Consider the following 15,176-nt stretch of genomic DNA (forward strand, 5'->3'; position numbering starts at 1 on the left):
TTTTTGTCTCTCCCAAGAGATCACATGGCTCCGGTTGGGGTGGAGTGTAGAATGTTTTTAGTATAAGGGGTGTTGCAGTGGTGTGGGGCGGACTGGATGGGCTGGGTGCTCTTTGCCTTTCTGTCATTGTTCATAGGTTTATATGTAACCTTTAGGGCTGCTGAAAAAGGGCCGTGCAGCTCTTTGTCGGCCAGCGCAGACACGATGGGCCGAAATAGCCTCTTTCTGCGCTGTAAATTTCTATGTTTCTATTTGGCCCCTCGAGCCAGCCCCACCATTTTAATAAGATCATGGCTGATCTGATCATGGACTCCGCTCCACTTCCCTGCCCGCTCCCCATAACCCTTTATTCCCTTATTGCTCAAAAATCTGCCTATCTCCGCCTTAAATATATTCAATGACCCAGCCTCCACAGCTCTCTGCGGCAGAGAATTCCATCGATTTACAACCCTCTGAGAGAAGAAATTTCTCCTCATCTCAGTTTTAAATGGGCAGCCCCTTATTCTGAGACTATGCATCCTAGTTTTAGTTTCCCCTAAGAATGGAAATATGCTCTCTGCATCCACCTTGTCGAGCCGCCTCATTATCTTATATGTTTCGATAAGATCACCTCTCATTCAACATAAAAACTGACTGCAAAAGCTTCTATAGATATGTGAAGAGAAAAAGATTAGTGAAGACAAACGTAGGTCCCTTGCAGTCATATTCAGGTGAATTTATAATGGGGAACAAAGAAATGGCAGACCAGTTGAACAAATACTTTGGTTCTGTCTTCACGACGGAAGACACAAATAACCTTCCGGAAGTACTCTAGGACCAAGGGTCTAGTGAGAAGAAGGAACTGAAGGATATCCTTATAAGGCGGGAAATTGTGTTGGGGAAATTGATGGGATTGAAGGTCGATAAACCCCGGGGCCTGATAGTCTGCATCCCAGAGTACTTAAGGAAGTGGCCCCAGAAATAGTGGATGCATTGGTGATCATTTTCCAACAGTCTATCGACTCTGGATCAGTTCCTATGGACTGGAGGGTAGCTAATGTAACACCACTTTTTAAAAAAGGAGGGAGAGAGAAAACGGGGAATTATTGACCGGTTAGCCTGACATCAGCCTGAAAATGTTGGAATCAATTATTAAAGATGAAATAACTGCGCATTTGGAAAGCAGTGGCAGGATCGGTCCAAGTCAACATGGATTTATGAAAGAGAAATCATGTTTGACAAATCTTCTGGAATTTTTTGAGGGTGTAACTAGTAGAGTGGACAAGGGAGAACCAGTGGATATGGTGTATTTGGACTTTCAAAAGGCTTTTGACAAGGTCTCACACAAGAGATTGGTGTACAAAATTAAAGCACATGGTATTGGGGGTAATGTACTGAAGTGGATAGAGAACTGGTTGGCAGCCAGGAAGCAGAGAGTCGGTATAAACAGAATGGCAAGCAGTGACTAGTGGGGTGCCATAGGGCTCAGTGCTGGGACCCCAGCTAATTACAATATACATTAATGATTTGGATAAAGGAATTGAGTGTAATGTCTCCAAGTTTGCAGATGACACTAAACTGGGTGGCAGTGTGAGCTGTGAGGAGGACGCAAAGAGGCTGCAGGGTGACTTGGACAGATTAGGTGAGTGGGCAAATGCATGGCAGATGCAGTATAATGTGGATAAATGTGAGGTTATCCACTTTGGTGGCAAAAACATGAAGGCAGAATATTATCTGAATGGCAGCAGATTCGGAAATGGGGAGGTGCAACGAGACCTGGGTGTCATGGTACATCAGTCATTGAAAGTTGGCATGCAGGTACAGCAGGCGGTGAAGAAGGCAAATGGTATGTTGGCCTTCATAGCTAGGGGTTTTGAGTATAGGAGCAGGGAGGTCTTACTGCAGTTGTACAGGGCCTTAGTGAGGCCTCACCTGGAATATTGTGTTCAATTTTGGTCTCCTAATCTGAGGAAGGATGTTCTTGTTAATTGAGGGAGTGCAGCGAAGGTTCACCAGACTGATTCCCAGGATGACTGGACTGATATATGAGGAGAGACTGAATCAACTGGGCCTGTATTCACTGGAGTTTAGAAGGATGAGAGGGGATCTCAGAGAAACATATAAAATTCTGATGGGACTGGAGAGGTTAGATGCAGGAAGAATGTTCCCGATGTTGGGGAAGTCCAGAACCAGGGGACACAGTCTAAGGATAAGGGGTAAGCCATTTAGGACTGAGATGAGGAGAAACTTCTTCACTCAGAGAGTTGTTAACCTGTGGAATTCCCTAACGCAGAGAGTTGTTGAAGCCAGTTCGTCAGATATATTCAAGAGGGAGTTAGATATGGCCCTTACGGCTAAAGGGATCAAGGGGTATGGAGAGAAAGCAGGAAAGGGGTACTGAGGTGAATGATCAGCCATGATCTTATTGAATGGTGTTGCATGGTTGGAAGGACCGAATGGCCTACTCCTGCACCTATTTTCTATGTTTCTATGAACTCCAATGAGTATAGGCCCAATCTACTCAACCTATCTTCAAAAATCAACCCCCCTCATCTCTGGAAGCAAACTCGTCAACCTTCTCTGAACAGCCTCCAATGTAAGTATATCCTTCCTTAAATAGGTGTGGCCTCACCAATACCCTGTACAGTTGCAGCAGGACTTCTCTGCTTTTATACTCCATCCCCCTTGCAATAAAGGCCAACATTCCATTTGCCTTCCTGATTACTTGCTGTACCTGCATACTAACGTTTTGTGTTTCATGCACAAGGACCCCCAGATCCCTCTGTACTGCAGCACCTTGCAATTTTTCTCCATTTACATTATAATTTGCTTTTCTATTTTTTCGTCTAAAGTGGATAACCTCAAATTTTCCTTTATACTCCATCTGCCAAATTTTTGCCCACTCACTTAGCCTGTCTATATCCTTTTGCAGATTTGTTGTGTCCTCCTCACAATTTGCTTTCCCACCCATCTTTGTATCATCAGGAAAATTGGCTACATTACACTCAGTCCCTTCATCCAAGTCATTAATATAGATTGTAAATAGTTGAGGCCCCAGCACCGATCCCTGCGGCACCCCACTAGTTACTGTTTGCCAACCGGAAAATGACCCATTTATCCAGACTCTATGTTTTCTGTTAGCTAGCCAATGCTCTATACATGCTAATATATTACCGCCAACCCCGTGAACTTTTATCTTGTGCAGTAACCTTTTATGTGGCACCTTATCGAATGCCTTCTGGAAATCCAAATACACCACATCCACTGGTTCCGTCTTATCCACCCTGCTCGTTACATCCTCAAAGAACTCCAGCAAATTTGTTAAACATGATTTCCCTTTCACAAAACCATGCTGACTCTGCTTGATTGAATCATGCTTTTCTAAATGTCCTGCTACTGCTTCCTTAATAATGGACTCCAGCATTTTCCCAAACAACAGATGTTAGGCTAACTGGTCTATAGTTTCCTGCTTTCTGTCTGCCTCCTTTTTTAAATAGGGGCGTTACATTTGCAGTTTTCCAATCCGCTGGAATCTCCCCAGAATCCAGGGCATTTTGGTAGATTACAACTAATGCATCCACTATCTTTGCAACCACTTATTTTAAGCCCCTAGGATGTAAGCCATCAGGGCCAGGGGGCTTGGCCTTTAGTCCCATTATTTTACCAAATACTACTTCTTTAGTGATAGTGATTGTATTAAGTTCCTCCCTCCCTATAGCCCCTTGAGTATCCACTATTGGGATGTTTTTAGTGTCTTCTACCGTGAAGACCGATACAAAATATTTGTTCAACGTCTCTGCCATTTCCCTGTCCCCATTATTAATTCTCCAGTCTCATCCTCTAGGAGGCCAACATTTACTTTAGCCATTCTTTTTTCTTTTTTCATTATCATCATAGGCAGTCCCTCGAAACGAGGATGACTTGCTTCCATGCCGAAAACGGATGAGTTCACAGGTGTTTCAATGATATTCCAGATCCCGAACTACATCCTGAAGAGTGGAAGATGCTGGTTCAAGGATTTTATAACGTGTGGTGGCCGTTGCACCCCAGCCACCACATGGGCTTGATAGAACTAGGTCTTGGTCCAGTGGCAAGGATTAACCAAGACGACTCGAGACCAGCTCAGCTGCACGGACCTAGTGCGCACACATATCGCAGTGTGGGCTGGCCCGTGCTGCCCCTGGGCCCTCGCCTCTTCTGGGCCCCGAACTTGCGCCTCTCCTGGCCCGATCACAACCCTCTATGAACTCTTGCCGCTCCTTTGTTCCGACCTCACCGCTCCTGCTGCACCTGCCTGCACTGCAATCAGCTGTCTCCCTCCTGCAGCAGTACGTGCTGCTCTCTGAAGTGGCATACTGCCGCACGCTGCTCCCTCTGATGGCTCCGGCCTGCTGATGGTCTTGCAGGCCGGGACCGCCACGATTTCTGGGCTGGGCCGTCGCAGGCTGCTCCCTCTGATGGCTCCGGCCTGCTGATGGTCTTGCAGGCCGGGACCGCGACGATTTCTGGGCTGGGCCGTCGAAGGCTGCTCCCTCTAATGGCCCCGGCCTGCTGATGGTCTTGCAGGCCAGGACCGCCACGATTTCTGGGCTGGGCCGTCGCAGGCTGCTCCCTCTAATGGCCCCGGCCTGCTGATGGTCCTGCAGGCCGGGACCATGCCGAACCAAACTTATAATTTCCTTTTTATGCACCTGTAGAAAGTCTTGCTATCTGTTTTTATATTTCGTGCTAGTTTACTTTCATAATCTATCTTCCCTCTCTTTATTATTTTTTTAGTCATTCTTTGCTGGCTTTTAAAAGTTTCCCAATCCTCTGGCCTCCCACTAGTCTTGGCCACATTATATGCCCTTGTTTTCAATTTGATACCATCCCTTATTTCCTCAGCTAGCCACGGATGGTTATCCATGAAGGTTTCCACAGGCGCCTTCTGGATTTGTTTTGTTAAATACACGTGTGTATTGTGCATCACGCTGAAAATTAGGATGCCATTTCTCCCCCATCGCCGCACCCCCTTCCCCCCCACACCCACCCCTCAACAATAAGACTGGAGGTAGGATTCTTAAAAGAAAGACTTGCATTTCTATAGCACCTTTCACAACCACCGGACATCTCAAAATGCTTTGCAGGCAATGAAGTATTTTTTGAGGTTTAGTCACTATTGTAATGTAGGAAGTGTGGAAGCCAATTTGCGCACAGCAAGCTCCAACAAGCAGCAATATGATAATGAACAGATAATCTGTTTTAGTGATATTGACTGAGAGATAAATATTGGCCAGGACACCGGGGATAACTCCCCTGCTCTTCTTCACAACAGTGCCATGAGATCTTGTATATCCACCTGAGAGAGCAGACAGGGTCTCAGTTTAACGTCTTATCTGAAAGACAGCACCTCCGAAAGCACTCCCCCAGCACTGCACTGGATTGTCCTCAAGTCTCTGGAGTGGGACTTGAACCCACAACTTTCTGACTCAGAGGCGAGAGTGCTACCCACCGAGCCACTGGCCGACACTCTGGGTACACATACATGCATGCACACACGCACCTGACACTCAGTTGAGGTTCTATAAGAGCACTCAACTCCAAACCTCGTCACAGCTTTGATCCAAACATGGACAGAAGAGCTGAACATCAATGGAGAGGCAAGAGTTGCTGTTCGTGACTTCAAGACAGCATTCAACTGATTATGGCACCAAAGCATCTAAGCAGAACTGAGGTCCAGAGCTGGAGCCATCCCTGACACAAAGTAAGATGGTTGTAATTATCAGAGGCCAATCATCACAGCCCCAGGATATTGCTGTTGGAGTACCTCGGGGAAGCATCCTTCGACCAACCATCATCAGCAACTTTCTCTCCATTACACGGTTAGAAGTGAGGGTGTTTGCTGACAATTTCACAGTTCACAACTCCTCCGACAGTGAAGCAGCTTATGCCAGTCGACTGCAGGACTGGAATAATGTTCTGGCTTAGCCCGAAAAATGACAAATAACATTTGTACCACGTAAGTGCCAGGTAATGACCATCTCAAGCAAGAAAAAACCTAGTCATCTCCCCATGACCATTAATGGCATGACTATTACAAAGTTCCCCCATCAACATTTTAGGTGCCTCTATTGACCAGAAGCTGACTGGATCAGCCACATCAACACCATAGCTACATTAACAGGCACAGGCTGGGTCACTTGCTGACGAGCTCACGGTGCTAAATCTGGCTCCCTTAAGCTGACAGCAGACCTGACCCTGGTTTTTGTGAGACTACAATTAGCATAGATGTGAATAAGGGCTCAAATCATGAGCAAAAGTTGCACAGATTAGGCTTGTTTTCCCTTAAGTATAGAAGATTAAGAGGTGATCTAATTGAGGTGTTTAAGATGATTAAAGAGATTGATAGGGTCGAGAGAAACTATTTTTTCTGGTGGGGGAGTCCAGAACGAAGGCGCATCATCATTAAAATTAAAGCTAGGCCGTTCAGGTGTGATGTCAGGAAGCACTTCTTCACACAAAGGGTGGTGGAAATCTAGAACTCTCTCCCCTATAAACCTGTTGAGGTTGGGGGTCAATTGAAAATTTCAAAACAGATTGATAGGTTTTTGTTAGATAAGGGTATTAAGGGATACGGTACCAAGGCAGGAAGATGGAGGTAAGATACAGATCAGTCATGATCTAATTGAATGGCAGAACAGGCTCCAGGAATAGAATGGCCTCCTCCTGTTCCCATGTCCCTAAAAGCGCAAGGTGGGATTTATCAATGTGACTGAATTTTGAGGAAATTTAGAGTGCATAACTAAATTAAATGCAGTGGAAGCTGTCTATATGGATCTTTGGATGGCATTTGATTATGTGCCACATAAGAGGCTTACTGTATCAATGAGGCGATGTGGTGTTGAACGGAGAAACATAGATCAAGAGATGGCCAGGGTGAAGGGAAGCTTTTCAAATTGGCAGGACCTGGGTAGCGGTGTGCCCAGGGTTCAGTGCTGGCACCTTGATTTGCAATTAGGCACCAACAAAAGTTATATCGAAATTTGCTATTGAGACTAAATTAGGGGACATGGTAATCTGGGAGGGAAAATTAAAGAGACTGGAGGAGGACAGAGGCAGGTTAGTTAATGAAATAGGCAGACAGCACAGGAACAGGCCCAACTGGTATTTATGCTCCACACGAGCCTCCTCCCACTCTACTTCAGCTAAACCCGTTAGCATATCCTTCTATTCGTTTCTTCCTCAGTTCAATACAAAGAAATGTGAAGTCGTACATATTTAAGAAAAAGCGATGAGTGGATGATTTTCTTTAATCAGAGTGAAGGAACAGATGTAGGAATTAGACACATTAATCTGAGAGTGCAGGGAGCAAGGCCACAAAAAGACAAATAGAAGTCTAAGTTTATGTTTATATGTTATTGATACAAGAAAAACAAGTGTTGAATTTGCACAAGAGATTGGTTAGACAACAAATGCTGGAAATACTCAGCAGGTCAGGCAGTATCTGTGGAGAGAGAAACAGAGTTGACGTTTCAAGTCGATGACCTTTCATCAGAACTAGAAAATGTTTGAGATATAACAGGTTTTAAGAAAGTGCAGGAGGAGGGAAGGGAAGAACAAAAAGGAAGGTTGTAATAGGGTGGAAGGAAGGACTGATTAAACGACAAAAGTCGTGGCTCAGTGGGTAGCACTCTTGCTTCTGAGTCAGAAGGTCATGGGTTCAAGTCGCACTCCAGAGACTTGCCTTCCACCATGAATTAGGATTTGCTACTGGTACTCTACTTGTAACAATACGATCTGACTCATGAGAAATAATCGAATCATTCCAATGTTCAACTCCTTCCACATCTGTAGGTAAAATATGATCAATGTGAACAAACCTAACCTTTCCATGATCAAACATCTTGACCAAATATGTGCAAGGGCCACATATCTTCACTACTCTTCCTGGTAACCACTTTAACCATTTATGGTGATGGTTCTTCACTCTAACCTTCTGATTCAATGTTACACCTCTTACTCTACCTCGATCATGATTCTCTTTCTGTCTTAATTGTTTCTCTTCTACTGATTATGCCAAGTTTGGCTTTAACAACGAGAACCTGGTCCGTGGTTGTTGTTTGAGAAACAACTCTGCTGGTGTTCTACCAGTAGTTGTATGAAGAGTATTACGATAAGTAATTAGAAAATTTGCCTGTTTGTGGTCCAACCACAACTGCCGTTTCTTTGGATTTGGATCCAACATTTGTTAAATGAGGACACATTTTACAATTTGTACTGTTGCACCATTTGAACCAGGGTGGTACAGTGGAACTTTGGTATGTTTCACTCCATTTCTGCTCATGAACTGTGCAAATTTTTCTGAACAAAATTGCAGCTCATTATCAGACACAATTTCTTCTGGGAGGCCATATGGAGAAAACAATCTTCGCAAATTGTCTTGTGTTATACTTGTTATTTTCCGCATCGGAAACACCTCTACACATTTCGAATGACTATCAATCACAATGAACAACTGTTGTCCTTCTAGCTCAGCAAAATCTACATGTAACCGTTGCCATACCCCGTAAGACAATTTCCATAGCTGTAATGGTACTGACGATGGTTTCTTGCTTACCGATTGACATGTTGTACACTGACTAACGATGTACTCTATATCTTTATCTAAACCTGGCCACCATAAGTAACTGCGTGCAAAACTCTTGGTCCTAGGTGCTAGTCATGAAGATGTCCTAACAATTTGGACCTGAACCTATTTGGGATAACCACTCTTGCACCCCAAATGATACAATCTTTATCCACTGATAATTCATTCCTACAAATGAAGTATAGACCTCCTCGTCCTGTTGCTTCTCTTCAATGCTATGTAGTGTCTGGCCATTTCTACTTCTAGCATCGAACATCGGTTTACTCTTCAGTCGGCATGCCTTCGCAATATACCTTGTTTTCTTGTAGAAGAAACACTCTGCTTTCACATATGGACAGTTTTGAGCAATGTGTTGTCCCAGGCACCGATAGCACAACTTCAATACACTGCTACCGTGGCCAGTTGCTGAGGTCTTGGGGCCCAACTGCCTTTCTGATGACTGGAAATGGCACGAAATTCTCGTGAGTATAGGTCCGCCATATCCATCGACATAGCTGTCTGACAAGCTAAATCAAAAGTCAAGTTAGGCATTGTCAACAATTTCCTTCTGATTGCTTCATTTTTCAACCCACAAAGTGATCATGCAATGCTGAAAGTTTCTGAAATGAAGTAAATGGATAGCTTTTTTAAAGCTATATTGTACTCACTGATACTCTCGTCATTCAATTGATCTCATGTTCCAAAACAATAACTTTCAATAATTTCCAGGGGCTCAGGACTGTAGTGCTGAATCTCCGTCAGTGATGTGTCCTTTGGCTTGACAGGAACAAGCACTTTTTTCAGGGTTTCATACACTTCGGGGCCTGCTTCAGTCAAGAAAATCTGCCATTTCCATTCTAAAGTCGCCTGGTTATGGTTTTCATCATGGGGGACTTTGACAATATTATTCGCGGTGAAAAACATTACTAGCCACTCCACATGTGCTCCGAAAGTCTCTCGGTCATGATGGAACTCACCCAAGTGCCCTATTATTCCCATAGGTGTGGCCATCTGGACTCTGGCAATGTCGACAGTTCAGCCAAGTGTGCTTGAAATTTACCTTGGATTTTTAGCTGTTCTGCAAAACAAAGAACCTCTCAAAGCCTCATTGTTGCTTGGCAGGAATATCCACCAACAAAAATTTCAGCCAGGGAATCCAAAAATCCTATCCTCGTCACCAATGTGATATATCTTACAATATCTGTTTAGAGCTATCTTGTTCACACTACACACAAGATGGCTCTTAACACCGAAAACTGACCTTGCCACATGACGCTTTATTATTGTATTTTCATTAAATGTTGTTGCATTAAATTGGTAGTCCACTAGGTGGTGCAGTAGTCCACTAGGGGGAGCTCTATTACAAGAGGGAAAGCCACAGAAAGGGAACTGTGAAGATTCACTAGAATGATGCCAGAAATGAGCCATTAAGTTATGAATAATGGCTCAAAAAATATTTTTTATTCTCACTGGAACAGCTCAGGTTTGAGGGGATCCAGTAGAAGTTTTCAAAATTATTGGAGTTTTTGGGAGGGCTAAGGAGATTGCTTCCACTGCTTGGCACATCAGCAACAAGGAGGCATAAACTGACGATTGTGACTGGAAGGGAGAAGTTGGAAGAAATCTTTCAGACAGTGGTGATTAAAACATGGAATGCTTTGCCATAAGTGGCTATTGAGGCAGGAACTATCCTTTAAAAAGGAATTGGAAAAGGAAGAATATGAAAGGATACGGAAAAGGGTGCGATATTGGGATGAGAGTGCATAGCTTTAGTTGAAGAGCTAGCACCAGCACGATGGGCCAAATGGTCTCCACATTTCCAGCGATTTCTATGATTCTGGTTGCCCACCATCAAAGATTCAAACTGGCAGGACAATCACTGGCAGGACCCTCATGTAAGATGTATTTTAACGTGATAGCGCTTTCTGAATGTGGGGATGCTATAGTATGTACAGAATCACAGAAGGTTCAGCACAGGAGGTTGCCATTCTGGGCTAGCTCCGATCAAATCTATATAATCTCTTCCCCCGTACCTTGGAATAGTTTTTTTACTTATTGCAACTCAAATCAAAACACAGAACGGACTGAATCCAAAGTGGTTTCCTTTACAAATCCCAAAAAGAAAACAAGGGCTCATCAATTTTCCTGAGAGTGGTTGATTTAGGATGGAGAGAGGCTAAACTTTTACTGCAGGATGAGCCAAGTATCTTTTAGCCATCTGTTCGAGCTGGATCAGTGCAATGCTTAATATTAAGTGACAACCTTAAGCAAAACAAGCCTGACACAACACAACAGCTGCAGTGCTTTTTGGAGACAGTGTTTAAGAAACCCATGATAACCAGAACATATTCTCAGTGCACATAAACATTGGCAGCAGCCAACAGACCAGAGGAAAGGTTAAGCTTCATCTTTTCTCTCCGCCCCCTTCCCATTTTAAGTGCGTTTCAAGGGCATAGAGATTTGAGTGACGATCATTTATTAACAGTCTGACGAAAGGGAGTTCACTGCCAATGGACGCCCTCTCATCACATTCTCATTAGTTTTACCCCCTTTCTTTACCAATCAGGTGCAGACAAGATAGTTAATTATCCCTTCTGTTTGCAAACTGCATTTTCAATCTGCCGGGGTCTAATTAAAATGCTGCATGCTAATATTTTAAAATGCACGAGGCTATGCTCCCCTTGAAAATGTAGACATTTTGGGGCTGAAAATGCCCCTCTCCTTAACACCGGAAAGCAGCCACGCTGCGGAGTGCAATGGCCGCCGACTTTTCGTGTAATGGCCGCTATTATCAAAATTCCGCTCCCGTATTATCCCGGCCCGCTCCCCGCCTCTGATCCGTGTTAAGTGCGTCATCACAGTGCGCACTGCCGATCTACCTCCCCCCACCCCCACCCCACCGACGGTGAAATTCTGCTCTGAAAATCTTCGGCCTGCCCAGCGGTGCCAAAACCTGCTTTTTCCCGGTGGTCCAGTGAGGCTGAGGCCTTCTGCATCGGTGGTGCGGCTCCCCTTAAAGGGGAGGACCTACTGCCGCTGCCGCCATTTTTCTTTCGTCTGCCGACTGCCAGGTCGGCCCGAAAATTATGCCCTCAGATTCGGTCAGGCACCAACAGGCAGCCTGGCACCCCTTCATGGTTGGCCCGGCCGAAACCCTCCCTGGTGGCCCAGTGGATATAGTTTTGAAATCACGAAGACTCTCCCCTTTAAGTGAAGGGGAGAGCCGTGGTGGTGCAGCGCTGTGATGACGTCATCGAAGCGGCCACTCTGCTCCGCACCCAACATCCGCCCTTCAGATGTTGCCTCTGCTGCGTATCCGCCCCTCGAGTGTAGTCACCACCACCATTAACAGCCAATTCCGGAGCCAAATGAAAAAAGAGCGGAATGTCATCAAGAAGCGACCTCAACTACCGCAGCGGTAAAAACACACAAAACGGGGTGGGAGCACCCTGGTTTGGGCGGGGGGTGGGGGGCAGTTTCAGTCCTTTTGTGTTTAAACCTGATGCAATCTGATGAATCTTAACAACTGTTATATTTCATAATTGCTAGATTTATCTTTTTTTTAAATTGATTCAGGTGATGTGGGATTCACTGACAAGACCAGCATTTATTGCCCATCCGTAATTGCCCTTCAACCGCTGCAGTTTGTGAGGTGAAGGTGCTTCCACTGTGCTGTTGGAGAGGGAGTTCCAGGATTTTGACCCAGCGAAGATGAAGGAAATGGTGATATATTTCCAAGTCCAGGTAGTGTGTGACGTGGAGGTGGTGATGATCCCATGCGCCTATTGCCCTTGTCTTTCTAGGTGGTAGAGGTCGCGGGTTTGTGAGGTTCTGTCGAAGAAGCCTTGGCGAGTTGCTGCAGTGCATCTTGTAGATAGATGCACACTGCAGCCACGGTTGCCCGTGGTGGAAGGAGTGAATGCTTAAGGTGGTGAATGGGGTTGAGCATCTTGAGTGTTGTTGGAGCTGCATTCTTCCAGGCAAGTGTAGAGTATTCCACTGACTCCTGACTTGTGCCTGGTGGAAAGGCTTTGGGGAGTCAGGAGGTTGGACACTCGCCTCTGAACGCCCAGCCACTGACCTGCTCTTGCTTTATTTTGGTCAGCGTGGCCCATTTAAAATTCTGCGCATGCGTGGTTTTTCCCTTTGAATGTCGGTGAGATGACTGCACGAGACCTTCAGAGCACTGCGCAGCTTAGAGGAAATATTATGTGGGACTGAGCACGACTGCTCTTTCTAAGAGCCAGCACAGGCATGATGGGTCGAATGGTCACCTTCTGTGCTGTAAGTTTCTACGATATATTAAGAGTCACTCTCCCTTTCACAGAGACAATCCATTCGTCTAACGCCACTCCACATTCTCAGAGACACTCATTTCTCCCACAGTTGACAGAGGAAATCTCCCTCTTCCAATTCCTTCCCCAGTTGATAGAGACATTTGATCCACCCTGACCCCCTAAATCACATAGCTACTGTCCGCTATGTCACACCTGCACTTGAGGGTATATATATTAGGAAAGGATGAACAAGATGGGCCTCTTTTCTCTTGAAAAAAGGCTGAGGGCTGATGTAGTGCCCGAGTTTGGTGAAACCTAAGATCCGCCCAAGTACCATCGAAAGGACCGCTAAGATACTGACGGTACTTTGGGTGGAAGTTTGGTGAAAAAACGTGGGAAAAACCGCACGGCGGAAAAAATGGGCCTTACATGCCAATTCTGGGCAGCAGCGGGCGGAAGGTCCCATTCTGGGCGGCAAATGCAATCCTTGGCAAAGTACCACCGGGGATAGAATCGGACCCAGGGATAGGAGAAGGGCAAAAAGAAAAAATGTTCAAAACAATAAAAAAAAACTACCAGAAATTCACCAAAATCCCTGCAAAAGAAACAAAGAAAAGTGCACTAACCGTTCAGGTAAGACCTGTCTCCATGCAGCAGTCTCTTCTGCTGCTGGAGTGGGGGACCACCCGGACCAAACTGGGGACTCAGCGGGCAGGAGGACTTTTGTGGGCATTGCATGCTGGCGCACATTTGCGGACGCTCCCCAGCGGTCTTCTCTCCCTGCCGGCGTGAATACCTGACCAAACTCGCTCGGAGAGGAGAGCGCCAAAAAACCATCAAGACCGCGGAGAAAACTCGGCGGCAGCTGGCGATAAGTCGACCAAACTCGGGCCCCTAGTCTTTAAAATTATGAACAGTTTTGATAGAGTAGATACAGGGAGAATGTTTCCGCTTGTGGGGAAGAGCATAATTAGAGGCCATCAACATAAGATAGTGACCAAGTGATCCAATAGGGAATTCAGAAGAAACTTCTTTACCCAAAGAGCAGTGAGAATGTGGAACTCGCTACACAGGGAATTGTAAGAGGAGGCTAGACAAGCATATGAGGGAGAAGGGAATAGAGGATTATGCTGATAGATTTAGATGAGGAAAGACTCGAGTGGAGCATAAACACCGGCATGGACTAATTGGGCCTAATGGTCTGTTTCTGTGCTGTATATCCTATATAATGTAATGTACTCATACCCCCACCCCCATTCCCCAGTGCTCAGAGCCACCCTACCCTGCCAATCACAGTGGCAATATACCACTTTACTGACTTTCTCAGTAGCTGTCCCACCTATAGCTCCCACCTGATGCTGCTGTGCACCTGCACCTGCACCAGATGGAGACTCGGTGCTGTGAGAGGGAATTCTCGCAAGACTAGGGATTTCGATTTGGAGGCCAAAGCCGAGTCCACTCCGTGATCCAAGTAGCAACCTCAGGTAAATGTTGCATCCGGGACAGGCAGTGAGTGGATAGAAGAATGGAACAAGTTCTCATCCAAATCCCTGGGGGTGGCATAATCAGCTGTGGCATCATGTCCTTGTCCATTTGGCACCTCAAGGAATTAAAAATTATAAAATAACAACTCAAACACTAAGGGGAAAAAAGTTTGTGTTCACCAGCAAAGTTGCCAGTGAAACCGGCAATTGCAGTTAACAACCGCTGGAAATGCCGCAATGCTCACTGAGTGAAATTGGTCTGGTGGGCATGGAGATAGGTGGCGCAGAGCTCACCTTACATGCAATGCCATCCTGGTGGCATTGCTGGAGAGATCCGGGATGAAGTTCATAAGAACGTAAGAACATAAGAATTAGGAATAGGAGTAGGCCATCTAGCCCCTCGAGCCTGCTCCGCAATTCAACAAGATCATGGCTGATCTGGCCATGGACTCAGCTCCACTTACCCACCCGCTCTCCATAACCCTTAATTCCCTTATTGGTTAAACATCTATCTATCTGTGACTTGAATACATTCAATGAGCTAGCCTCAACTGCTTCCTTGGGCAGAGAATTCCACAGATTCACAACCCTCTGGGAGAAGAAATTCCTTCTCAACTCGGTTTTAAATTGGCTCCCCTGTATTCTGAGGCTGTGCCCCCGAGTTCTAGTCTCCCCTACCAGTGGAAACAACCTCACTGCCTCTGTCTTGTCTATCCTTTTCATTATTTTAAATGTTTCTATAAGATCACCCCTCATCCTTCTGAACTCCAACGAGTAAAGACCCAGTCTACGCAATCTATCATCATAAGGTAACCCCCTCATCTCCGGAAT

The 15,176-nt window shown here is 45.5% G+C and overlaps 1 protein-coding gene across 1 annotated transcript in view; it reads right to left on the bottom strand.

The window, feature by feature from the left end:
- Positions 1 to 15,176, bottom strand: part of smyd3 (SET and MYND domain containing 3) — a 1,321,352-nt gene that overhangs the window by 881,154 nt on the left and 425,022 nt on the right. The window lies entirely within an intron of this gene.

Source organism: Pristiophorus japonicus, chromosome 9 (assembly GCF_044704955.1).
Source record: "Pristiophorus japonicus isolate sPriJap1 chromosome 9, sPriJap1.hap1, whole genome shotgun sequence".
Taxonomy (NCBI): Eukaryota; Metazoa; Chordata; class Chondrichthyes; family Pristiophoridae; genus Pristiophorus; species Pristiophorus japonicus.